General features: G+C 43.1%; 1 long non-coding RNA gene across 1 annotated transcript in view; it reads right to left on the bottom strand.

Annotated features, from left to right (window-relative positions):
• Positions 1 to 11047: 11047 nt before the first annotated feature.
• The window catches only part of LOC124013239, a 31883-nt gene continuing 15080 nt past the window's right edge, over positions 11048 to 27850 (bottom strand). The window contains exons 2-6 of the long non-coding RNA XR_006834844.1: positions 13686 to 14003; positions 13320 to 13602; positions 13083 to 13200; positions 12647 to 12717; positions 11048 to 11981 (exon numbers count right to left, since the gene is read on the bottom strand). This is a non-coding gene — a long non-coding RNA (uncharacterized LOC124013239). The remainder of the gene's footprint in view (positions 11982 to 12646; positions 12718 to 13082; positions 13201 to 13319; positions 13603 to 13685; positions 14004 to 27850) is intronic.

Here is a 27850-nt window from a genome sequence, read left to right as displayed (position 1 = left end):
GCTGGGAGCAGGAACGGAACGATAGAGAGAGAAAGAGAGAGAGAGGGAGAGAGGGAGGGGGAGAGAGAGGGATATAAAGAGGGAAAGAACCTAATAAGACCAGCAGGGGGAAACGAATAGAAGGGGAAGCACAGGGACAAGACATGACAATCAATGACAAAACATGACAGGGCCAGCATCCCTGTGGAACGCTTTCGACACCTTGTAGAGTCCATGCCCTGGCGAATTAAGGCTGTTCTGAGGGCGGGTGCAACTCAATATTAGGTAGCTATTCCTAATGTTTCATACACTCAGTACCTTCAGAAACTATTCATATCCATTGACTTATTCTACATTTTGTTGTATTACAGCCTAAATTACAAAAGGATTTAAATATATTTTTTTCTCACCCATCTATCTACACACAATACCCCATAATGACAAAGTGAAAATATGTTTTTAGAAATGTTTACACATTTATTGAAAATTAAATACAGAAATATCTTATTGACATATTCACACCTCTGAGTCAATACTTTGTAGAATCATATTTGGCAGCAATTACAGCTGTGTCTTTCTGGGTAAGTCTCTAAGAGCTTTGCAGACCTGGATTGTACAATATTTGCACATTATTCTTATTCATCAAGCTCTTTCAAGTTAGTTGTTGATCATTGGTAGACAGGCTTTTTCAAGTCCTGCTATATTTCCTATCCAATTTAAGTCAAAACTGTAGCTAGGCCACTCAGGAACATTCAATGTTGTCTTGGTAAGCAACTCCAGTGTATATTTGGCCTTTTGTTTTAGGTTATTTTCCTGTTGAAAGGTGAATTTGTCTCCCATTCTGTTGGAAATCAGACTGAACAAGGTTGTCCTCTAGGATTTTGGTTTTGCTTAGTTCTATTCCGTTTATTCCAAAAACAAACTTCTAAAACCTTGCCGATGACGAGCATACCCATAACATGTTGTAGCCACCACCATGCTTGAAAATATGAAGAGTGGTATTCAGTGATTTATTGTGTTGGATTTGCCCCAAACACAACGCTTTGCATTCAGGTCATAAAGTTAACTTCTTTGCCACATTTTTTGCAATTTTACTTTAGTGCCTTATTGCAAACAGGATTCATGTTTTGGAATATTTTTATTCTGTACTGGCCTTCCTTTGTCATTTAGGTTAGTATTGTGGATTAACTACAATGTTGTTGATCCTTTAAATTATGTAACTGTTTAAAGTCATCTTTCACCCTATGGTGAAATCCCTGAGGGGTTTCCTTCCTCTCTGGCAACTGAGTCAGGATGGACGTCTGTATCTTTGTAGTGACTGGGTGTATTGATACACCATCCAAAGTGTAATGAATAACTTCACCATGCTCAAAGGGATACATTCAATGTTGTTTTTACCCATCTACCAATATGTGGCCTTTGTGAGTTGTTAGAAAACCTCCCTGCACTTTGTGGTGTTTGAAATTCACTGCTCGACTGAGGGACCTTACAGATAGCTGTATGTGTGGGGTACAGAGATTGAGGTAGTGATTCCAAAATCATGTTAAACATCATTAATGCACATACTGTAGAGTCTGATGGATACTGGGTTCTAACTTCTAAACTTGGAATAGGGTTAATTATCAGGTATCCTATAGAAATATTGAGTGCTATTGTCTAGAGGGTCTACACCAGAAGTTAATGCTTATCTGTAGGAGGAATGTATATGGTGGGTGCAATTGAGCTTGGAATGTGCTGATTGCAGGGGAAATGATCACATGTGGCAGCACTGATAAGGGGAGAGAGCCGTGGATTAGTGATGAAGGGGGTCGAGGACAGTTCACGTTAAGGGAGAAGGACCAGTTTATTGCCTGCACCACTTAATTTCCTGCCTGGCAACAGATTGCAGTGTTTGGAGATTCCACCCCAAATTGGGGTACATTTACCATCGCGATTGGAAATGTGTTTTGGTCGGTTCAGCTGTTCGTTCCTTTGGGATGAATAAACTTGGTTTAAGCTTTCCTAGTCTCAGTCGAGTTCTTGCTCTAATATTTAGAACCTAACAGTTGGGGCTGAGAGCAGGGTTCACCACGATTTGCAGTTGAACTAGAGATTTTGGATCCGTGAAACAGGAGCTGGCACCAGAGACAAGGTAGGCACAGTTCTGACACCTGTTTTCACTAATTCTGACATCTTGGGGAGATCTGAACCAATTATAGAGTCTGAACCAATTATAGGATATGGACCTATAAAGCCTGAGCTTATTCAGCGGTGAGGTATATGGTCCCGGAAGGTAATCCCAAACAGGTTGGTACCTGTATAGGGTAAGTCCTAGGGGGTACATCCAGAGTGGGTTAGTTAATGTGACTACTATAAAGTATAGGGTAAGTCCCGGAAGGTAAGCCCGAGCAGGCTGGTACCTGCAGAGGTTAAGTCCTAGGGGGTAACTTTCGAATTGGTTGGTTCCTGTGAGTACTATAAGAATAGGGTGAGTCCCGGAAGATAAACCCGAACAGTCTATACCTGCAAAGTCCTTCCGGGAGTTGGTTCCCTGCTAAACCTGTAATGAGAGGGTGAAAGTCTCAGCTGCAGTGGCTGTGAGGCAGCATAGTGCCAGTGGATGGATAAAGTGTCTGGAGGAGAGCCTCATCCATGGTTAGAAACGGAAAAAGATAACATGATTAGAGTATATGAGCAGTAGCAATAAGGAGATGGTTCTGCCCTATTGGTGCGGTGAACCGTGACAGATTATGTGGAAATAGGAAGACAAGTGGGAATTATTTTGGTAATGTGTGTTATCAACAACAGTGATAGTGAACTTTGGACTATGGCGCCAACAGAGATGGTCGCCTCGCGTTCTTAGGAAACTATGCAGTATTTTGTTTTTTTTAATGTATTATTTCTTACACCGTTACCCCAGGAAATCTGAAGTCTTATTACATACAGCTGGGAAGAACTATTGGATATACAGTGGGGCAAAAAAAGTATTTAGTCAGCCACCAATTGTCAGCCACCAATCATAAGTACACTTTAACTATGACAGACAAAATGAGGAAAAGAATTCAGAAAATCACATTGTAGGATTTTTAATGAATTAATTTGCAAATTATGGTGGAAATTAAGTATTTGGTCACCAACAAACAAGCAAGATTTCTGGCTCTCACAGACCCGTAACTTCTACTTTAAGAGGCTCCTCTGTCCTCCACTCGTTACCTGTATTAATGGCACCTGTTTGAACTTGTTTTCAGTATAAAAGACACGTGTCCACAACCTCAAACAGTCACACTCCAAACTCCACTATGGCCAAGACCAAAGAGCTGTCAAAGGACACCAGAAACAAAATTGTAGAGCTGCACCAGGCTGGGAAGACTGAATCTGCAATAGGTAAGCAACTTGGTTTGAAGAAATCAACTGTGGGAGCAATTATTAGGAAATGGAAGACATACAAGACCACTGATAATCTCCCTCAATCTGGGGCTCCACGCAAGATCTCACCCCGTGGGGTCAAAATGATCACAAGAACGGTGAGCAAAAATCCCAGAACCACACAGGGGGACCTAGTGAATGACCTGCAGAGAGCTGGGACCAAAGTAACAAAGCCTACCATCAGTAACACACTACACAGCCAGGGACTCAAATCCTGCAGTGTCAGATGTGTCCCCCAGCTTAAGCCAGTACATGTCCAGGCCCGTCTGAAGTTTGCTAGAGAGCATTTGGATGATTCAGAAGAAGATTGGGAGAATGTCATATGGTCAGATGAAACCAAAATATAACTTTTTGGTAAAACTCGTCGTGTTGGGAGGACAAAGAATGCTGAGTTGCATCCAAAGAACACCATACCTACTGTGAAGCATGGGGGTGGAAACCTAATGCTTTGGGGCTGATTTTCTGCAAAGGGACCAGGACGACTGATCCGTGTAATGGAAAGAATGAATGGGGCCATGTATCATGAGATTTTGAGTGAAAACCTCCTTCCATCAGCAAGGGCATTGAAGATGAAACGTGGCTGGGTCTTTCAGCATGACAATGATCCCAAACACACCGCCCGGGCAACGAAGGAGTGGCTTCGTAAGAAGCATTTCAAGGTCCTGGAGTGGCCTAGCCAGTCTCCAGATCTCAACCCCATAGAAAATCTTTGGAGGGAGTTGAAAGTCCGTGTTGCCCAGCAACAGCCCCAAAACATTACTGCTCTAGACGAGACCTGCATGGAGGAATGGACCAAAATACCAGCAACAGTGTGTGAAAACCTTGTGAAGACTTACAGAAAACTTTTTAAGTGGGAGAACTTGCACAATTGGTGGCTGACTTAATACGTTTTTGCCCCACTGTAAGAGCAACGTCAACTTACCAACATTACAACCAGGAATACTACTAATACTAAATTTTAGCAAGGGTTGCCTTCCAGAGAGACATCAGAGATTGTAACATTCTCTGTTTCACGGAAACATGGCTCACTCGGGATACCTTATCAGAGTCGGTACAGCCACCTGGTTTCTTCACGCATCACGCGGACAGAAACAAACATCTCTGGTAAGAAGAAGGGCGAGGGTGTATGCCTTATGATTAACGAGTCGTGGTGTGATCATAACAACATACAGGAACTTAAGTCCTTTCGTTCATCTGACCTAGAATTCCTTACAATCAAATGCCAACCTCATTATCTACCAAAATAATTATCTTCGATTATAATCACAGCCTTGTATACCCCTCCCCCAAGCAGACACCCCGACGGCTCTGAAAGAACTTCATTGGACTCTATGTAAACTGGAAAACACATATCCTGAGGCTGCATTTATTGTAGCTGGGGATTTTAACAAGGCTAATCTGAAAACAAGGCTCCCTAAATTTTATCAGCATATCGAATGCAAGACCCGGGCTGGCAAAACTCTAGATCTTTGCTACTCTAATTTCTGCGACGCATACAAAGCCCTCCCACCCTCCTTTCAGCAAATCTGACCACGACTCCATTTTGTTGCTTCCATCCTATAGAAATAAACTAAACAGGAAACGCCAGTTTTCAGGTCTGTTCAACGCTGGTCCGACCAATCTGATTCCACGCTTCAAGATTGCTTCGATCACGTGGACTGGGATAGTACATTTACATTTAAGTCATTTAGCACACGCTCTTATCCAGAGCGACTTACAAATTGGTGCATTCACCTTATGACATCCAGTAGAACAGTCACTTTACAATAGTGCATCTAAATCTTAAAGGGGGGGGGGTGAGAAGGATTACTTATCCTATCCTAGGTATTCCTTAAAGAGGTGGGGTTTCAGGTGTCTCCGGAAGGTGGTGATTGACTCCGCTATCCTGGCGGATATGTTAAGGATAGCCTCAGACAACAACATTGATGTATCCGCTCATTCGGTGAGCGAGTTTATTAGCAAGTGTATTGGTAAGGTAACCACAGTGACTATTACAATCTTCCCCAACCAGAAACTGTAGATTGATGGTAGCATTCGTGCAAAACTGAAAGCCTATAACCACTGCTTTTAATCATGGCAAGGCGACCGGAAACATGACAGTATACAAACAGTATAGCTATTCCCTCCACAAGGCAATCAAACAAGCTAAGTGTCAGTATAGAGACAAAGTAGAGTCACAATTCAACGGCTCAGACACGAGACGTATGTGGCAGGGTCTACAGTCAATCAAGGATTACAAAAAGAAAACTATCTCTGTCGCGGACACCGACGTCTTGCTCCCAGAAAAAATAAACAACTTCTTTGCTCGCTTTGAGGACAATACAGTGCCACTGACATGGCCCGCTACCAAAACCTACGGGATATCCTTGTCCAAGGCCAATGTGAGTAAAACATTTAAAAGTGTTAACACTCGCGAGGCTGCCGGCCCAGACGACATCCCTAGCCACATCCTCAGAGCATGTGCAGACCAGCTGGCTGGTGTGTTTACGGACAGATTCAATCAACTTTCTGTAAAGTTCTTTGAATAAAGCTCTGATTTATCAAAAGAAGAGTAGAAATGGACACTCACAATGCAGGTATTTATGTTTTATGTCCCCAAAGGCAAAACATGATTAGATTTTACAACCAATGTAGTGTTTTGGAAAAGGTAGGAAATGTTTGCTTGAACACAGGATGCAGGTCAAATAAAGTGGCTTATCTTCCAGGCATTACCCACTCTCTCTCTCTCTCTCTCTCTCTCTCTCTCTCTCTCTCTCTCTCTCTCTCTCTCTCTCTCTCTCTCTCTCTCTCTCTCTCTCTCTCTCTCTCACACTCACACTCACACACACACATGAATAGCTTGGCTTATCTGATGCCAAGTACAGACACTAGTGGCAAAAAGTCTGCAAGCACAGAGACCAGTACTCATAGTAACAAATGAGTCCTGAGTGTTTACAGAACCTGTCCAGGGGGGTGAGGGTTTGTATGCTTCTGTCAGTTAGTCGCACCTCACCTTAGGCCCATATTTACTTTCCGTTATGTGTCTTCATAGATTCATTTGAAAGAGTGCAAGTTGACATTGATTATGCATCGATAACTCCTAAAAAACGAACAGATAACCAGTTTAGTAAAAATGTTACAGGGATATTGACAATAGAACAGCTTCAGCAGCCCTCTTGTCTACAACTGTAGGCTTTAGCTCTGTGTCAGTGGGTTAATGTGGTCTTGAGTTGCACAGACCACCTGAGTTTGATACCAGGCCTGATGTCAATGGAACCAGTTTTTCCTATGTGATACGGTTGGGTTGCACAATGATAAATCACACAGCACATATAGTATATAGTAATGCCTTTGTTCACCTGTGTCTTTTACAGTATTTGCAAAGTCTGTGGACTTTTAAAGTTAGGCTTCGTGGTTCCTCCCACTACCTTTAGGAAAGATCCTAGATGTGTTGTGTTGACTGTTGAGTTCCCTACTGCAGAACAATGAGAATAGACAGGAGAGCATCCGCCTTGGTCCTGCTCTCTTCCTCTGGCACAAAGTTTCTAATAAAGAAGCATAAAAAACGTTTTATTTTTGTTGCATTCCTGCCCCTTTAATCTCCCCTCTCTCTGTCCCTTCTTGCTCTGTCCTTTCCTCCCCTACCTCCCTCACATTCCGTGCCGAAGAGGAGCGAACAGGTATACCCGAATTGGAGTCGAGTAGAGACAACCCTAACCTGACATCAGTTAATAATTCACTCCAGTTACAGAAACACAACTCCATGTTGTGGTTTTAATGTAGCCTACTTCTAGGGTCAAATAGGAGAGACAACTGTAATTGCTATACATTTCAAATTTGAAAACAATTATGACTTTAAACAGTGAATTACTAACTTTTTATTTAAAAATCCTATTCAATTTCAAGCGTTGTTTAGAAAGAACGTTGGCCTTCTCTTCAAATCCTTTTCCTCCATCTAGTGGTTGAATGTTTTTATACTTCAGTATACTGTATACTGTACATAATGCACAGTGTTTTGCTCTGAGACAGTGTACTGTGAATTGTGTAAAGTGTATCTTAAATCATGTGCAACCAAAATGTTCTCTAACCTTTCTATGCCTTAGACTGTGGTCATTTCATTTATGTTCATGTTAATATTGTTAAATTACTATTGTTTTTTGTATTGTAGAGTAATATGTTATGTACTGTTTAAAAAAAAAATGTAAATGCGTAATCGTGACTGGACCCCAGGAAGAGTAGCAGTAGGTTGATATCGATATCAACAAACTATGTTGTATCGGACATTTCAAACAACAATCATAGCTAATTAGAAAACAGTCATGTATTTAATTTCAGAGAATTAACAAGGCAAACTTGGTGCCAATTGACTGGGTACGACGACATTAGATAGAAATAAAACAACAGTAAAAAGACATTTGAAAATAAGAGTAGCAAGGCTATATACAGACACCGGTTAGTCAGGCTTATTGAGGTATTATGTACATGTGGGTATGGTTTAAGTGACTATGCATATATGATGAACAGAGAGTAGCAGTAGCGTAAAGAGGGGTTGGGGGGCACACAATGCAAATAGTCCGGGTAACCAGTTAGTTACCTGTTCAGGAGTCTTATGGCTTGGGGGTAAAAACTGTTGAGAAGCCTTTTTGTCCTAGACTTGGCACTCCAGTACCGCTTGCCATGCGGTAGTAGAGAGAACAGTCTATGACTGGGGTGGCTGGGGTCTTTGACAACTTTCAGGGCCTTCCTCTGACACCGCCTGGTGGTTTCTCTACACCTGCAGGACTGAAGCATGAGAATCAGAACTGTCAGCCTTACAGACTGGCCTCAGTTTCTCTGGGACTGCTGTGTCTTCTGATGCTGATCAGTCATAAGTCTCTCTGTACACTGTGAGTATTAAAAAATCACAGGTGGTAGGGTGTGAGTGTGTATGTTTGTGTGCGTCAGTGTGTGTTTAAAGAAACATAAAATGATACATTTGTTCTCTGTTCCATCACAGATGACGATCACTACAATCAACTGTCCAGGACTCTCTCTAACGGCCAACCATACTTCAGAAGGAAGAACTAGTTACGAAAACCTGACTAAGGAGAGAGACCAGCTGGAGACTTCTTTCAACCAGTAACAGGCCTTTTTTTAACACAATGACTAGAAACAGAGCCCAGCTACAAACCCGTTACAACACCTTGGCTGTAGAGAAACACCAGTTCCAAAGGAAAATGCCAGAGCTGTAAGCACGACGCTGGAGATGAGAAGCAGGCACAGGGAGTGAACATTTAATGGCAACGGACATGGAACAGGACAGCGTCTGGACAGGAACACAACAACCTTAATGCCGACACCGGGATCTAACCAAAGACTGTGACAGAGGGGCAATCAACAAATTAAAGGAGTCCAGGTGAGTCCAATGATGCGCTGCTGCGCGTGATGGTGACCGGTGATGAAGCACAGGTGCGAGTAACAGTGGTGACAGGTGTACGAGGCGAAGGCAGTCTGGCGTCTTCGAGCACCAGAGAGGAAGAGCATTGCCAACAAAGTATTGAGAAATGTTTGTTATTGACCAAATACTTATTTTCCACCATAATTTGCAAAAAAATTCATTAAAAATCCTACAATGTGATTTTCTGGATTTTTTTACCCTCATTTTGTCTATCATAGTTGAAGTGTACCTATGATGAAAATTACACTATTCATCTTAAGTGGGAGAACTTGCACAATTGGTGGCTGACTAAATACTTTTTTGCCCCACTAAGTACTTAAAAAAAATTAAATTAAATTAAAATTAAATCTAAATTAAAAACTCAACTGCAAAAGATGTAAATGTTTTAGACACAGCCGCAGGAAGTAGTTTGGGTGTGGTGTGATATTTTTTGCTGACGGGGAGGGATGTTTTTTTTCCTTTCCCACACTGCAGATGGCTATATAGGTCCGCTAATGCAGGACTATTAAAGGCCCAGTGCATTACTTTTTTCTTTCTGAATTTGCAGGACCCCTACTGGTTTTAGGTGTTGAGTAAGGTAGAACAAATGTTTCAGTGTCACATCCTCTGAGGAGACAGTCTTAATGTAGGCAGCAGGTGGGCTCAATTAGCCATTAGGTCAGCTGTCACGTCAGTGGCTTGACCACACTGACGAGCAGCCCCGGTCTTCAGGCCTATGTGGTGAAATACATTTCCACTGCAATGAATACTTTTCACTGCAGCGAACAATAGTTCTCAGTAATGCTAAAGGTCTACTCCTGACTCTTATTCTTACAGTTGACAAATCAATGTAGACCTGATAGGGGTCTTTGGATTTCTAAAAATGTGGGAAAAGGAAGGCTTTTTTACATGGGTGGGTAAGGCCTAGGAGTGTAACGAGACTTTCCACTTTCTCTAAGCAAATGAACTATGCAAATTGGTGATGTGACGACGAACATTGTGGCGATAGCCTCCCTAGTGTTGCATGTTCTTCAGCACAAGGACGCTAGCCTCGAGTACATACTTCAGGCACTTGATAATAAAGGACGCATATGGTATAAGCCTAAATATCATTATGCATCTCACCCACACATACCAAAGTCCTGTTAATTTAGAATAAAAACATACTTCTCAGCACAGCCATAGGGATTATAATAGAGGATAGATAACACACAGACAGCGATTTGAGGAGAATAAAAAGTTGCAACATTTGAGGGTGGTTTCTACAGCTGGCAATTGTAACAGTAAAACTGAGAATTGAAACAAAGCATTGGCTATGACATCAACTTGTAATTTAATTACAATTGTAAAACAGCAGTTACAGTATTTGTAATATAATGGTTATTTTGAATACAGCAATTATAGTATAACTGCAAAATCACCAGAGTTGGGACATGATCACTACACCAGGGGTTAGGCAACCATGATCCTGGAGTGCCGCAGGCTATTCACGTTTTTTATTTAACACCTGTCCTTCCAGGTCGATTATCACGGCTTAGGCTAAGACCCAGATGCAGATTAGCATGCATGACTTGTTGCACCACCAAATAACTTTGAAAATGGCCGCATTATCTTTTCTCCTGGCTGAAGCCATTACTTTTTATAGTTTGTTTACATAAGGAAAGGCACATTTACAACTTTGACGTATTGATTTGAAAACGGTCATAATGCATAACCACGAGAAGTCGGGGTGCTAAGAGTGCTGCAGAAACCAGACACATTTAAATAAATCCCCAAATGATATTACTCCTGGGTGAACTAGGGCCTTGTTACTCCTGCATGAGTGGTCAAAAATAGTCATCAGCACCTTCCTCAACATGCTATGCAGCACATCCGCCTCACTTTCAAAGAAATAAGTAGTACTGCTAGGTTTCACTGTCAAATGTAACAAACTACATTTTTTAAAATAAAATGTTTACATTTGTTACAACAATATTTAAAATATACTTTTTTTTGCAAATGTATTTACAGGTACCTTAATTGCATAAGTATTCAGACCCTTTGCTATGAGACTTGAAATTGAGCTCAGGTGCATCCTGTTTTCATTGATCATCCTTTAGATGTTGCTACAACTTGATTGGAGTCCACCTGTGGTAAATTCATATGATTGGACATGATTTGGAAAGGCACACACACCTGTCTTTATATGATCCCATAGTTGACATTGCATGTCAAAGCAAAAACCAAGCCAGGAAGTCGAAGCAATTGTCCATAGAGCTCCTAGACAGGATTGTCAGGGCACAGATTTGGGGAAGGGTGCAGCATTGAAGGTCCCCAAGAACACAGTGGCCTCCAGCATTCCTAAATGGAAAAAGTTTGGAACCACCAAGACTCTTCCTAGAGCTGGCCACCCCTTAAAACCTAAATGTTGAAAGGAAAACGTGTATCTATGGACCGTTTTGTTTCTAAAGCAGCCTAACAGCCATTGCTTCTAAGGAGTAGGTGGCTTTATCTCAAACGCCTGCTCTTTTTATATGATGTACACAGCTGCTATCCACTGGCAAGCTAAACAATGACCAGCTATAAAACGATACAGGGGAGGCACCTACATTTAAACAACAGAACAGACAGTACTGAAAGGAAGCTTTGGCATAGCAGTAGCATAGCAAACACTTGAATTGTATTCACAATTGTATTGTGAATTGTATTAAAATATATGTTCCATTTAATTTTACTTATACATTGGGATTCGGGACAAAAGGCATTTAAAAAGACGGATTATCCTGATCATGCTAACAACTCGATGCATAGTTATTGAATTGGTCAGTATCAGTGGATGTAACCGAGGCCCCTATTTGACAGAAGGTCTGTGAGAATGACCTACAAATGAAGCCTGAAATTATAGTATCAGCACAACAGTTCCAGGGGATTTTTCTCCCATAACAACGGTGCCTCTAAAAGGTTGTTAGCATGAATATTTTTTTTACTTTCATTTTGTTTCAACGTCCTCTTTTATGCTCTACAGAATGTGAGTTATCATTTCGGCCTCTCATTGACTTCCCGTTTTTCTCCTTCATGCTGTGTCAACATCCCCGCTGGCAGCCATGCGATGTAACAGGAGTATATCATAAACTGATGTCAGGTTAGGGTTGTCTCTACGTGACTCCAATTCTGGTATATCTGTTCTGTGTGACTCCAATTCCGGTATATCTGTTCGCTCCTCCTAGGCAGGGAGGGGGAGGGAAGGGCAGGGAGAGGGAGGTAGGGGAGGGAAGGACAGAGAGGGAGGTAGGGGAGGGAAGGACAGAGAGGGAGGTAGGGGAGGGAAGGACAGAGAGGGAGGTAGGGGAGGGAAGGACAGAGAGGGAGGTAGGGGAGGGAAGGACAGAGAGGGAGGTAGGGGAGGGAAGGACAGAGAGGGAGGTAGGGGAGGGAAGGACAGAGAGGGAGGTAGGGGAGGGAAGGACAGAGAGGGAGGTAGGGGAGGGAAGGACAGAGAGGGAGGTAGGGGAGGGAAGGACAGAGAGAGGAGAGATAAAAGGGGTGGGAAAACAAATAAAAGAGGATTTTATGCTTCTTTATTATAAACTTTGTGCCAGAGGAAGGAAACAGCCATTTGATTAGCTGTTCAGAAGTCTCATGGCTTGGGGGTAGAAGCTGTTAAGAAGTCTTTTGGACCTAGAACTGGCACTCCAGTATGTGCTGTGTGGCTTCTCATTGTGCAACCAAACCATATCATAATGACATCAGGCCGGGTATCAACCTCCGGTGGTCTGTGCAACTCAAGACCACATTAACCCACTGGCACAGAGCTAAAGCCTACAGTTGGTGACATGAGTGCTGATAAAGCTGCTGTATTGTCAATCAGCCTGTAGGTTTTTTACTAACCTGGTTATCTGTTCGTTTTTTAGGAATTATCGTTGCATACTCAATGTCAACTTGCACTCTTTCGGATGAATCTATGAAGACAGATAAAGGAAAGTAAATATAGGACTAAGGTGAGGTGCGACTAACTGGCAGAAGCATGCGACTAACTGACAGACATACAAACGCCCACCCCCCTGGACAGGTTCTGTAAACACTCAGGACTTTTGTTACTATGAGTACTGATCTCTGTGGTTGCAGTCATTTTGGTGTCAGATAAGCCAAGCTATTAAAGTAATCATTGTCAGAGAGTGTGTGTGCCTTCTGCTTTTTCAACATTTAGAGAAGTTGTCTGGGATAATGACACTGTCTGACCAAGCAGAGGAAGTGTGGAAGATTACACTTGATTTTACATGCATTTCACACCTTTTCCAAAAACACTACCCATGATTGTAAATACCTGCCTTGTGAGTGTTCATTTCCCCTCTTCCTTAGATAGATTGCAAGTCCAACCAGCCCAGAGGCAACCACAACGCAGATTACAGCAATAACCATACCCAGAGTCATCCCATCACTGTCTGAAATAAAACACAAGGAAATTATTTTCCCAAGTATGTTTTGAATGAGTTCAAGTACACTTCAGTTTGACTTGGTAAATGCTATTTTCTGGATGGTTTTAATTAAAAATGTATCTTACCTGCATCATTAGGATGACCATCTTCACTGCAACATTTTGGGACAAGAACGGTCTCATTGCTGACAGGGTTGGAAGCCACACAGCTGTAGGTGGAGTTGTAGTTCTTTACCTCTACCTCCAAGTGTAGAGATAGATCAGTGATGAGATCAGGACTGCTGGTCTGGTTTAGTATTTCCTCTCCCCCTGTACAGGGTCAAGGTCACCTCTTTTTCATTGTCCACAGAACACACCACACTACAGGAGCTGCTGTCACACTCTGTCACCTGAGGTTTGGAAACAACATCTGGAAGAAAAAATACAAATACATTGAAATTGGAACCTATATTAAATGTGTTTGTGATATACAGAACACACACAAACACTTACTGTATACAGTGAGCTCAAATTTTGTTGTTTTTTTCTCTTCATCTGTATTCTCAACAGTATAAACCCCAGCATCGTCTATCTGAAGGGCTGACAGAGTGAAGTATTTTGTAACATTGTTCAAGCGGAGGCGGTTTTCAAATCTCTTCTCAAGGGTGATGTTGCCTTCTTTACCAGGGTACACATTTGCAATACTGCCAAGGTCTCCATAAAGTAAATTGCCAGTCTTGATCACCATCTCTTGAAAAGAGAAAGACTGTCCCACGATGCCTTTCACGTGCTGAGTCTCAGACTGGACTGTTTGATGGGAAGCACAGAGAACTGTGGAAAGAGACTCAAAATTAACACAATGACTGCAATACATCTCACAATACCTGGATGAGTGTTTAACATGTCAGTAACTGCATCCATATGATATTGTGATCTGATGTCAGACTGCACTGAAGATAACATGAAATTATTTCATGTTTTCTGCACGTCTGCAATGTAGTCGACTGGAATTACACTAGTGACTTGAGTATCCCAGTCCTTCTTAGTTATTTACAGGCCTAATGTGATGGTTGGGGTCAGGAAATGATTGTTAGGATTCGTAGTTGAATATTTTGTCAGATATTAAGTTCACGTGGAAATGCATTCTGAGTGAGGAAAGTTCTTCTTCCCCAATTGATTGTTTTTCCCCCCAAATAAAAGTCAAGGATATCACCGAAAAATCACATGACTTTACAGAGATATTTCATTACCACCGATATCCGTAAATAAATAGACGTGGAGGAGGCCGTAGGAGGGCAACGACCCAGCAGCAGGACCGCTACCTCCGCCTTTGTGCAAGGAGGAGCAGGAGGAGCACTGCCAGAGCCCTGCAAAATTACCTCCAGCAGGCCACAAATGTGCATGTGTCTGCTCAAATGGTCAGAAACAGACTCCATGAGGGTGGTGTGAGGGCCCGACGTCCACAGGTGGGGGTTGTGCTTACATTCCAACACTGAGCAGGAGGTTTGGCATTTGCCAGAGAACACCAAGATTGGCAAATTCGCCACTGGCGCCCTGTGCTCTTCACAGATGAAAGCAGGTTCACACTGAGCACGTGACAGAGTCTGGAGACGCTGTGGAGAATGTTCTGCTGCCTGCAACATCCTCCAGCATGACCGGTTTGGCGGTGGGTCAGTCATGGTGTGGGGTGGCATTTCTTTGGGGGGCCGCACAGCCCTCCATGTGCTCGCCAGAGGTAGCCTGACTGCCATTAGGTACCGAGATGAGATCCTCAGACCCCTTGTGAGACCATATGCTGGTGCGGTTGGCCCTGGTTTCCTCCTAATGCAAGACAATGCTAGACCTCATCTGGCTGGAGTGTGTCAGCAGTTCCTGCAAGAGGAAGGCATTGATGCTATGGACTGGCCCGCCCGTTCCCCAGAACTGAATCCAATTGAGCACATCTGGGACATCATGTCTCGCTTTAGTCCAGGTCTGGGAGGAGATCCCTCAGGAGACCATCCTCCACCTCATCAGGAGCATGCCCATGCGTTGTAGAGAGGTCATACAGGCACGTGGAGGCCACACACTCACTACTGAGCCTCATTTTGACTTGTTTTAAGGACATTACATCCAAAGTTGGATCAGCCTGTAGTGTGGTTTTCCACTTTAATTTTGAGTGTCACTCCAAATCCAGACCTCCATGGGTCGATACATTTGATTTCCATTGATTATTTTGGTGTGATTTTGTCAGCACATTCAATTATGTAAAGAAAAAAGTATTTAATAAGAATATATCATTCAGATCTAGGATGTGTTATTTTAGTGTTCCCTTTATTGTTTTGAGCAGTGTATTTCAGATCATCAGATCATTTCAAAACATCAGTTCTGAGTTATTGTTCCAAGTTCCAAGAGCAGCTGGTAAAATGATGAGCTCCTAATATCTAGTATTAGATATCATATTTCAAATTATTTTGAGGAAGAGTACATTTGAGAAAAACAAGTGAGTGAAAGATAAAGAAGGACTAAGAATACAACATCAGAAGACATCTTTTATCCAGATAACTCAACTGGATAGCTAACAAGCTAACAGTTGCATACACGTTTCTATGGAGTTGCTAAGAGTTTCTAGCTACTGGCTACCTGCTGTTAGCTTAAAAACCTAGCTAGCTAACACATAAAAAAAGGACAATCAAAAAGGACAGGAGGAAGGACAGGAAAACTAGTACCTAAACTTACACAAGCAAGAGATAACTATTCAGACAGAAAACAAGCGAGGTAGGCATTGCTTACATTCAAAAACATCTAGCTACATCTAGCCAAGTGCAAACCAGCTGTAACATATACTGTAAACAGCTGTAATAAACTAAGACGGAAGAAATCAAGGTTGATCTTCTCAAATTCTTGGCATGCAGCCCTGAGCAAGGCAATCAAACATCTTAAAATGTGTGGAAACATGACCATGAGACAATTGTATGTGGACACAACCCCAAAATGTAATATTAAAGAATATAATAACAGAACAGTAATGATCCGAGGTCTTATAGGCAGAAACTCAAACATGATGTACCAGTGATGAGAACCATTCAACACTGGTCCGACCAAACGGAAGCCACGCTTCAAGATAGTTTTGATCAAGCTGACTGGAATATGTTCCGGTTAGCCTCAGAGAACAACATCGACCTATAAGCTGACTGAATGAGTGCGTTTATACAGAAGTGCATTGGAGATGTCATACCCACCGTGACTATTAAAACCTACCCTAACCAGAAACCGTGGATGGATTCACTCAAAACTAAAAGCGCGATCCACCGCATATAACCAAGGAAAGAGGTCTGGGAATATGACTTAATATAAACAGTGTAGTTATTCTCTCTGCAAGGCAATCAAACAAGAGAAATGCTGGTACAGGGAGAAGGTGGAGTCGCAATTCAACGGCTCAGACACGAGACGCATGTGGCAGGGTCTACAGGAAATCACAGACTGCAAAAAGAAAAACCAGCCACGTCACGGACACCGACTTCACGCTTCCAGACAAAATAAACACCTTCTTTGCAAGCTTTGAGGATAATACAGTGCCACTATCATGGCCCGCTAAACAAGGACTGCTCCCCCATCTCCTTCTCCGTGCCTGACGTAAGTAAAACTTTTAAACGTGTAAACCCTCGCAAGGCTGCTGGCCCAGACGGCATCCCTAGCCGTGTCCTCAGAGCATGCCCAGACCAGCTGGCTGGTGTGTTTATGAACATATTCAATCGCTCCCTATCCCAGTCTGTTGATCCAAAATGCTTCAAGATGGCTATTTACATTTACATTTAAGTCATTTAGCTCTTATCCAGAGCGACTTACAAATTGGTGCATTCACCTTATGACATCCAGTGGGACAGTCACTTTACAATAGTGCATCTAAATCTTAAAAGGGGGGGGGGTGAGAAGGATTACTTATCCTATCCTAGGCTATCATTGTTCCTGTACCCAAGAAGGCAAAGGTAACTGAACTAAATGACTACTGCCCCGTAGCACTCACTTCTGTCATCATGAAGTGCTAAGAGAGACTAGTCAAGGATCATATCACCTCCACCTTACCGGCCACCCAGGACCCACTTCAGTTTGCATACCGCCCCAACAAATCAAATCGTATTAGTCACATGCCCAGAATACAACAGTGAAATGCTTACTTACGAGCCCCTAACCAACAATGCAGTTAAAAAAATAAGGATAAGAATAAGGGATAAATGTAACAAGTAATTAAAGAGCAGCAGTAAAATAACAATAGTGAGACTATATACGGGGGGTACCGATACAGAGTCAATGTGTGGGAAAACCGGTTAGTTGAGGTAGTATGTGCATGTAGGTAGAGTTATTAAAGTGACTATGGATTGATGACAACAACAGAGAGTAGCAGTGGTGTAAAGAGAGGGAAAGGGGGGGGGGCAATGCAAATATTAGATGTTCAGGAGTCTTATGGCTTCGGGGTAGAAGCTGTTTAGAAGCCTCTTGGGCCGAGACCTGATGCTCCGTTACCGCTTGCCATGTGGTAGCAGAGCGAACAGTCTACGACTAGGGTTGCTGGAGTCTTTGACAATTCTTAGGGCATTCCTCTGACACTGCCTGGTATAGAGGTCCTGGATGGCAGGAAGCTTGGCCCCAGTGATGTACTGGGCCGTTCGTACCACCCTCTGTAGTGCCTTGCAATCGGAGGCAGAGCAGTTGCCATACCAGGCAGTGATGCAGCCAATCAGAATGCTCTCAATGGTGCAGCTGTAGAAACTATTGAGGATCTGAGGACCCATGCCAAATATTTTCAGTTTCCTGAATGGGAATAGGTTTTTTCGTGCCCTCTTCACGACTGCCTTGCTGTGCTTTGGCCATGTTAGTTTGTTGTCAACCTACTCCACTGCAGCCCCGCAATGAGAATGGGGGCATGCTCAGTCCTCTTTTTCCTGTAGTCTACAATCCTCTCCTTTGTCATGACAACGTTGAGGGAGAGGTTGTTGTCCTGGCACCACACGGCCAGGTCTCTGACCTCCTCCCTATAGGCTGTCGGTAATCAGGCCTACCACTGTTGTGTCATCTGAAAATGTAATGATGGTGTTGGAGTCGTGCCTGGCCGTGCAGTCATGAGTGAACAGGGAGTACAGGAGGGGCCTGAGCATGCACCCCTGAGGGGCCCCTGTGTTGAGGATCAGCGTGGCGAATGTGCCCATCAGGAAGTCCAGGATCCAGTTGCAGAGGGAGGTGTTTAGTCCCAGGGTCCTTAGCTTATTGATGAGCTTTGAGGGCACTACTGTGTTGAACACTGAGCTGTAGTCAATGAATAACATTCTCACATAGGTGTTCCTTTTTTCCAGGTGGAAAAGGGCAGTGTGGAGTGCAGTAGATATTTCATCATCTGTGGATCTGTTGGGGCAGTATGCACATTTGAGTGGGTCTAGGGTTTCTGAGATGGTGTTGATGTGAGCCATGACCAGCCTTTCAAAGCACTTCATGGCAACAGACGTGAGTGCTACGGGCTGGAAGTGATTTAGGTAGGTTACCTTAGTGTTCTTGGGCAAAGGCATTATAGTGGTCTGCTTAAAACATGTTGGTATTCCCACATGCTTCAAGAGGGCCACCATTGTTCCTGTTCCCAAGAAAGCTATGGTAACTGAGCTAAACGACTACCGCCCCGTAGCACTCACTTCCGTCATCATGAAGTGCTTTGAGAGACTAGTCAAGGACCATATGACACCTGACACCCTAGACCCACTCCAATTTGCTTACCGCCCAAATAGGTCCATAGACGATGCAATCTCAACCACACTGCACACTGCCCTAACCCATCTGGACAAGAGGAATACCCATGTGAGAATGCTGTTCATCGACCACAGCTCTGCATTTAACACCATAGTACCCTCCAAGCTCGTCATCAAGCTCGAGACCCTGGGTCTCGACCCCGCCCCGTGCAACTGGGTACTGGACTTCCTGACGGGCCGCCCCCAGGTGGTGAGGGTAGGCAACAACATCACCACCCCGCTGATCCTCAACACTGGGGCCCAACAAGGGTGCGTTCTGAGCCCTCTCCTGTACTCCCTGTTCACCCACGACTGCGTGGCCACGCACGTCTCCAATTCAATCATCAAGTTTGCGGACGACACAACAGTGGTAGGCTTGATTACCAACAACGATGAGACGGCCTACAGGGAGGAGGTGAGGGCCCTCGGAGTGTGGTGTCAGGAAAATAACCTCACACTCAACGTCAACAAAACTAAGGAGATGATTGTGGACTTCAGGAAACAGCAGAGGGAACACCCCCCTATCCACATCGATGGAACAGTAGTGGAGAGGGTAGCAAGTTTTAAGTTCCTCGGCATACACATCACAGACAAACTGAATTGGTCCAACCACACAGACAGCATCGTGAAGAAGGCGCAGCAGCGCCTCTTCAACCTCAGGAGGCTGAAGAAATTTGGCTTGTCACCAAAAGCACTCACAAACTTCTACAGATGCACAATCGAGAGCATCCTGGTGGGCTGTATCACCGCCTGGTACGGCAACTGTTCCGCCCACAACCGTAAGGCTCTCCAGAGGGTAGTGAGGTCTGCACAATGCATCACCAGGGGCAAAATACCTGCCCTCCAGGACACCTACACCACCCAATGTTACAGGAAGGCCATAAAGATCATCAAGGACAACAACCACCCGAGCCACTGCCTGTTCACCCCGCTATCATCCAGAAGGCGAGGTCAGTACAGGTGCATCAAAGCTGGGACCGAGAGACTGAAAAACAGCTTCTATCTCAAGCCCATCAGACTGTTAAACAGCCACCACTAACATTGAGTGGCTGCTGCCAACACACTGACTCAACTCCAGCCACTTTAATAATGGGAATTGATGGGAAATTATGTAAAATATATCACTAGCCACTTTAAACAATGCTACCTAATATAATGTTTACATACCCTACATTATTCATCTCATATGTATATGTATATACTGTACTCTATCATCTACTGCATCTTTATGTAATACATGTATCACTAGTCACTTTAACTATGCCACTTTGTTTACATACTCATCGCATATGTATATACTGTACTCGATACCATCTACTGTATCTTGCCTATGCCGCTCTGTACCATCACTCATTCATATATCTCTATGTACATATTCTTTATCCCCTTACACTTGTGTGTATAAGACATTAGGTTTGGAATTGTTAGTTAGATTACTTGTTGGTTATTACTGCATTGTCGGAACTAGAAGCACAAGCATTTCGCTACACTCGCATTAACATCTGCTAACCATGTGTATGTGACAAATACAATTTGATTGGATTTGATTTGACTTGGACAGGTTGAAAATGTCAGTGAATACACTTGCCAGTTGGTCAGCGCATGCTCGCAGTACACGTCCTGGTAGTCTGTCTGGCCCTGAGGCCTTGTGTCATGTTTTGTCATATATTGTCATGTCTTGTCCCTGTGCTTTCTCTTCTATTCGTTTCCCCCTGCTGGTCTTATTAGGTTTCTTTCCCTCTCTCTCTATCCCTCTCTCTATCCCTCTCTCTATCGTTTCATTCCTGCTCCCAGCTGTTCCTCATTCTCCTAACTACCTCGTTTACTCTTTCACACCTGTCCCCTATTTTGCCCTCTGATTAAGTCCCTATTTCTCTCTCTGTTTCTGCTTCTGTCCTTGTCGGATCCTTGTTTGATGTTTGCTGTTCGCTGTGTACTTGTTCCGTCCTGTCGTGTTTTTGCCTTCATCAGATGCTGCGTGTGAGCAGGTGTCTCTGTCAGCTACGGCCTGCGCCTACCCGAAGCGACCTGCAGTCTGTGGCCGCTTCTCCTGTTATTCCCCTCTACAGACTAGAGGATTTCTGTTATTCCCCGTTTGGACATTTCCTGTTAAGGATTCAGGATTTGTTATTTTCTGTTTGGACTTGAATAAACTCTGTTTCTGTTAAGTCGCTTTTGGGTCCTCACTCACCTGCATAACACCTTGTGAATGTTAACCTGTTTAAAGGTCTTATTCACATCGGCTGCGGAGATCATGATCACACAGTCTTTTGGAACAGCTGGTTCTCTCATGCATGTTTCAGTGCTATTTCCCTCGAAGCGAGCATAGAAGTAGTTTAGCTCGTCTGGTAGGCTCGTGTCACTGGACAGCTCCCGGCTGTGCTTCCCTTTGTCGTCTGTAATAGTTTGCAAGCCCTGCCACATCCGACGAGCGTCAGAGCCGGTGTAGTACAATTCGATCTTAGTCATGTTTTGATGATTTGCCTGTTTGATGGTTTGTCGAAGGGCATAGCTGGATTTCTTATAAGCTTCTGGGTTAGAGTCCCGCTCCAGGTCCACAGATGACGCAATCGCCATCACACTGCACACTTCCCTATCCCATCTGGACAAAAGGAATACCTATGTAGGAATTCTGTTCATTGACTACAGCTCAGCTCAGAATTCGACACCATAGTACCCTCCAAGCTCATTATCAAGCTGGATGCCCTGGATCTCAGCCCCGCCCTGTGCAATTGGGTCCTTGGCTTTCTGACGGGCCACCACCAGGTGGTGAAGGTAGGAAACAACATAGCCACTTCGCTGACCCTCAACACTGGGGCCCTGCCAGTATAAAATGTTTATACTGCATTTTATACCATCTATTGCGCCTTGCCTACGCAGCTCTGCCATTGCTCATCCATATACTTACAGTATATGTACATATTCTCATTCACCCCTTTAGATTTGTGTGTATTAGTTAGTGGTTGGGGAATTGCAAGATTACTTGTTAGATATTGCTGCACTGTCGGAACTAGAAGCACAAGCATTTCGCTACACTCGCAATTATCATCTGCTAACTATGTGTATGTGTGGCAAATACAATTTGATTTGAATACTAGGTTAAGGATTAAGGGTTAAGGTTAGAGTTAACTAAAAGGGTTGAGGTTAGAGTTAGGGGTAGGTTTAGCTAGCATGCTAGTGTTTGAAAACTAGCTAAAAAGTAGCAAGTAGTTGAAATGTTGCTAATTAGATAAGATGCTAAATTTGTCCGTGATGAGATTGAACTTTTGAACATTGAATTTGAGAATTATAAGAGCTCTGGGGGCCCATGCGCCTGTCATCGATGTGTATTTAATTTTTATATAAATCATTTTGACAGTAACCTTCCAAAAAGTAATTCATAAACAGTTTTAATTTCCATAGTACTGCTTCTGATGTGGCGGACTCACTAAACACAAATTCTCAGTTTGTAAAGATGTTGGAGTGTGCCTCTGGCTATCCATCAATAAAATAAAAAAAATGGTGCCGTCTTGTTAGTTTAAAATCAGGATAATTTTTAAAAATTGTACCTTTATTTCACTAGGCAAGTCAGTTTAAGACTAACCCACCTTAGCTCCCAGCTGTGCCATGGACACCATCTATCTTCAGAGTTCATTCTGTTAGGTGACCTAAACTGCAATGTCCTTAACACCCCGGCAGTCCTACAGTCTAAGCTAGATGCCCTCAATCTCACACAAATCATCAAGGAACCCACCAGGTACAACCGAAAATTCGTAAACACGGGCACGGCACCCTCATAGATATTATCCTGACCAACTGGCCCTCCAAATACACCTCTGCTGTTTTCAACCAGGATCTCAGCGATCACTGCCTCATTGCCTGCATCCGCGATGGGTCCACGGTCAAACGACCACCCCTCATCACTGTCAAACGCTCCCTAAAACACTTCTGCGAGCAGACCTTTCTAATCGACCTGGCCCGGGTATCCTGGAAGGATATTGACCTCATCCCGTCAGTCGAGGATGCCTGGTCCTTCTTTAAAAGTAATTTCCTCACCATCTTAAATAAGCATGTGCCTTTCAAAAAATGTAGAACTAAGAACAGATATAGCCCTTGATTCACTCCAGACCTGACTGCCCTTGAATAGCACAAAAACATCCTGTGGCGGACTGCAATAGCATCGAATAGTCCCCGCGATATGCAACTGTTCAGTGAAGTCAGGAACCAATACACGCACGCAGTCAGTCAGGAAAGCAAAGGCTAGCTTTTTCAAACATTAAAATTTGAATCCTGTAGCTCTAACTCCAAAAAGTTTTGAGACACTGTAAAGTCCATGGAGAACAAGAGCACCTCCTGCCAGCTGCCCACTGCACTGATAATCAAAAAATTCAATAAGCATTTCCCTACGGCTGGCCATGCTTTCCTCCTGGCTACCCCAACCCTGGCCAACAGCCCACCCCTCCCTGCAACTACTTGCCTGAGCCTCCCCGGAACCTTCACCCAAATCCAGATAGCAGATGTTCTGAAAGAGCTGCAAAACCTGGACCCATACAAATCAGCTGGGCTAGACAACCTGGACACTCTTTCTAAAAATTATCCACCGCCGTTGTTGCAACCCCTATTACCAGTCTGTTCAACCTCTTTTTCGTATCGTCCGAGATCCCTAAAGATTGGTAAGCTGCCGCGGTCATCCCCCTCTTCAAAGGGGGTGACTCTCTAGACCCAAACTGTTATAGACCTATATCCATCATGCCCTGCCTCTCTAAAGTCTTCGAAAGCCAAGTTAATAAACAGATCACTGACCATTTTGAATCCCACCGTACCTTCTCCGCTGTGCAATCCGGTTTCTGAGCTGGTCACAGGTGCACCTCAGCCACACTCAAGGTACTAAACGATATCATAACCACCATCGATAAAAGACAGTACTGTGCAGCCGTCTTTATCGACCTGGCCAAGGCTTTCGACTCTGTCAATCACCGTGTTCTTATCGGCAGACAATAGCTTTGGTTTCTCAAATGACTGCTCGCCTGGTTCACCAACTACTTCGCAGAGTTCAGTGTGTCAAATCGGAGGGCCTGTTGTCCGGATCTCTGAAAGTCTCTATGGGGGTACTACAGGTTTCAATTCCCAGGCTGACTCTTTTCTCTGTATATATCAATGATGTCGCTCTTGCTGCGGGTGATTCCCTGATCCACCTCTATGCAGACAACATCATTCTGTATACATCTGACCCTTCTTTAGACACTGTGTTAACTAAGCTCCATACGAGCTTCAATGCCATACAATACTCCTTGTGTGGCCTCCAACTGCTCTTAAACGCTAGTAAAACCAAATGCATGATTTTCAACCGTTCTCTGCCCGCACCCACCCGCCCGACTAGCATCACTACCCTGGACGGTTCTGATCTAGAATATGTGGAAAACTACCTAGGTGTCTGGCTAGACTGTAAACTCTCCTTCCAGACTCATATTAAACATCTCCAATCCAAAATCAAATCTAGAGTCGGCTTTCTATTTCGCAACAGTCTCCTTCACTCACGCCGCCAAACTTACCCTAGGATACTCCAAGTTTTACTATCGATCCTCGACTTCGACAATGTTATCTACAAAATAGCTTCCAACACATTATTCAGCAAACTGGATTCAGTCTATCACAGTGCCATCCATTTTGTTACCTGTCAGCTGGCCCTGGCAACATATTCGTCGCCAGGATCACTGGCTCCTGGTCATCTTAGTCTATGCTAGGTAAAGCTCTGCTTTATCTCAGCTCACTGGTCACGATAACAACACCCACCCGTAGCACGTGCTCCAGCAGGTATATCTCACTGGTCATCCCCGAAGCCAACACCTGCTTTGTCTGCCTTTCCTTCCAGTTCTCTGCTGCTGGTGACTGGAACAAATTGCAAAAATCACTGAAGCTGGAGACTTACATTTCCCTCACTAACTAACACTAACATCAGCTATCTGAGCAGCTAACCAATCACTGCAGCGAAACATAGTCCATCTGTAAATAGCCCACCCAATCTACCTACCTCATCCCCATATTGTTTTTTACTTTTCTGCACACCAGTATCTCTATTTGCACATCATCATATGCTCATCTATCACTTGTGTTAATTTGTTAAATTGTGAATAACTTTGCTACTATGGCCTATTTATTGCCTACCTCACACCATTTGCACACACTGTATATAGACGTTCTTTTTTTCCTATTGTGGTATTGACTGTACGCTTGTTTATTTCATGTGTAACTGTGTTTGTGTCGCACTGCTTTCCTTTATCTTGGCCAGGTCACAGTTGTAAATGAGAACTTGTTCTATTAAGTTATCTTTACTTTACTTATCTTTACTTTTATTCAAGTATGATATTGGGTACTTTTCCCACCACAGTGAGTATGCTCCACTCATTGTACTGTCACCATGTTCACCGATATCCCTTTATACTTTCAATCAGTTTAGTTTTTGCTTTTTCAGTCACATTCCCGAAGCCCAAGAAACAAACACTTAGCTTCCTAGCAGTAGGGAGGACCAGGAATGTTCTCTTGACAAGTATGTGAATTGGAAAATGTTCCTGTCCTGCTAAGCATTCAAGATGTAATGAGCACTTTTGGGTGTCAAGGAAAATGTAGAGTAAGTACATGTTTTTAAATTTAGGAATGTAATGAAGTAAAAGTATAGTAAAGATACCCCAAAAACGACTAACTACCCCTCCCGGATCCGGGAGAATTGTCATCAACTACACTAATTAGCATAACCCAACGGACAAAAAAAAACTAGAAAATATTCATATTCATGAAATCACAAGTGCAATATAGTGAGACACAGTTTAGCCTTTTGTTAATCACCCTGTCAGCTCAGATTTTGAAAGTATGCTTTACAGCCAAAGCAAGACAAGCATTTGTGTAAGTTTATCGATAGCCTAGCATAGTATTATGTCCAGCTAGCAGCAGGAAGCTTGGTCACGAAAATCAGAAAAGCAATCAAATTAAATTGTTTACCTTTGATGTTTTCACTCACAAGACTCCCAGTACCTAAAGTAACAGTATGCATCCAGATTGAGACTACCTAGCCAGTTAACAATTAGGCAAAAAAAAGCATACAGTAACTTAACCACCCTAAAAGCACGAGCTATAAATTTGCCAACTAGCTCCAATCATGTTACATGAACTCAGAGACAGGGAATAGGTCTAGCTTAGTAAAATCTAGCCAGCCAAACCGAATGGGACACCAAATGTTTGAGCTAACTACCTGACATGAAACAAAGCAGTAGTGTTAAAGTTAGGCTTACAGAAGACATGCTTTCTACAGGCACTGACATAACTAGCCAGCCAAAACGACATTACATTTTTTGCTTCCTGGCACACAGCACAGAACAATTGATTGTTAACTTCTTGCATCGAGCCATCCCGGATCCGGTATCGTGACTACAGCCTCAAGCTCATTACCATAACGCAACGTTAACTATTCATGAAAATCGCAAATGAAATGAAATTAATCTATTTGCTTAGCCTTTTGTTAACAACACTGTCATCTCAGATTTTCAAAATATGCTTCTCAACCATTGCAAAACAAGCATTTGTGTAACAGTATTGATTGCTAGCGTAGCATTTAGCGTTAGCATTCAGCAGGCAACATTTTCACAAAAACCAGAAAAGGATTCAAATAAAATCATTTACCTTTGAAGAACTTCAGATGTTTTCAATGAGGAGACTCTCAGTTAGATAGCAAATGTTACGTTTTTACAAAAAATATGATTTGTGTTGACAAATCGGTCCGTTTTCTGCGTCACGTTTAGCTACGAAAAAAAACCTGTATCCAGGATTGTGTAAATCTATCCGCAAGCTCATTAGCATAACACAACGTTAACTATTCATGAAAATCGCAAATGAAATAAAATTAATCTATTTGCTCTCAAGCTTAGCCTTTTGTTAACAACACTGTCATCTCAGATTTTCAAAATATGCTTTTGAACCATAGCTAAACAAGCATTTGTGTAAGAGTATTGATAGCCTAGCATAAGATTTATGCCTGGCTTTCAGCATGCAACATTTTCACAAAAAACAGAAAAGGATTCAAATAAAATCATTTAACTTTGAAGAACTTCAGATGTTTTCAATGAGGAGACTCTGTTAGATAGCAAATGTTCCGTTTTTACAAAAAATATTATTTGTGTTGACAAATCGGTCCGTTTTCTTCATCATTCTTCATCACGTTTGGGTAAGAAAAAAAACAAAAATTAAGTCATTAAAACGCAAACTTTTTTCCAAATTAACTCCATAATATCGACAGAAACATGGCAAACCGATGTTTAGAATCAATCCTCAAAGTGTTTTTCACATATCTATCGACGATAAAATCCTTCGTGGCAGTTGACTTTCTCTTCTGAAGAAATGGAACGCGCATGGACCTACAGATTACGCAATAATTTCGACACAGGACACCGGGCGGGACACCAGGTAAATGTAGTCTCTTATGGTCAATCTTCCAATGATATGCCTACAAACACGTCACAATGCTGCAGACACCTTGGAGAAACGACACAAAGGGCAGGCTCATTCCTGGCGCATTGACAGCCATATAAGGAGACATTGGAACACAGAATCCTTCAGAATCTGGGGCATTTCCTGTATGAAACTTCATCTTGGTTTTGCCTGTAGCATTAGTTCTGGGGCACTCACAGATAATATCTTTGCAGTTTTGGGAACGTCAGAGTTTTGTCTTTCCAAGGCTGTCAATTCCATGCATAGTCGAGCATCTTTTCGTGACAAAATATTGCGCTTAAAACGGGCACGTCTTTTTATCCAATAATGACATAGCCAATAATGACACATCTTTCTCTTTGTTCTTGTTTTCCTTATTAGGATGTCGGTGGGCGGAGCCGGGACGGTCGTCACTGAAATGGGACACACCTGGGCCCGGGTGTGTCCCGGGATAAATACACCTTTTCT

Source organism: Oncorhynchus gorbuscha, linkage group LG24, assembly GCF_021184085.1.
Source record: "Oncorhynchus gorbuscha isolate QuinsamMale2020 ecotype Even-year linkage group LG24, OgorEven_v1.0, whole genome shotgun sequence".
Classification (NCBI taxonomy): Eukaryota; Metazoa; Chordata; class Actinopteri; order Salmoniformes; family Salmonidae; genus Oncorhynchus; species Oncorhynchus gorbuscha.
This window is presented reverse-complemented; position numbering and strand designations above follow the sequence as displayed.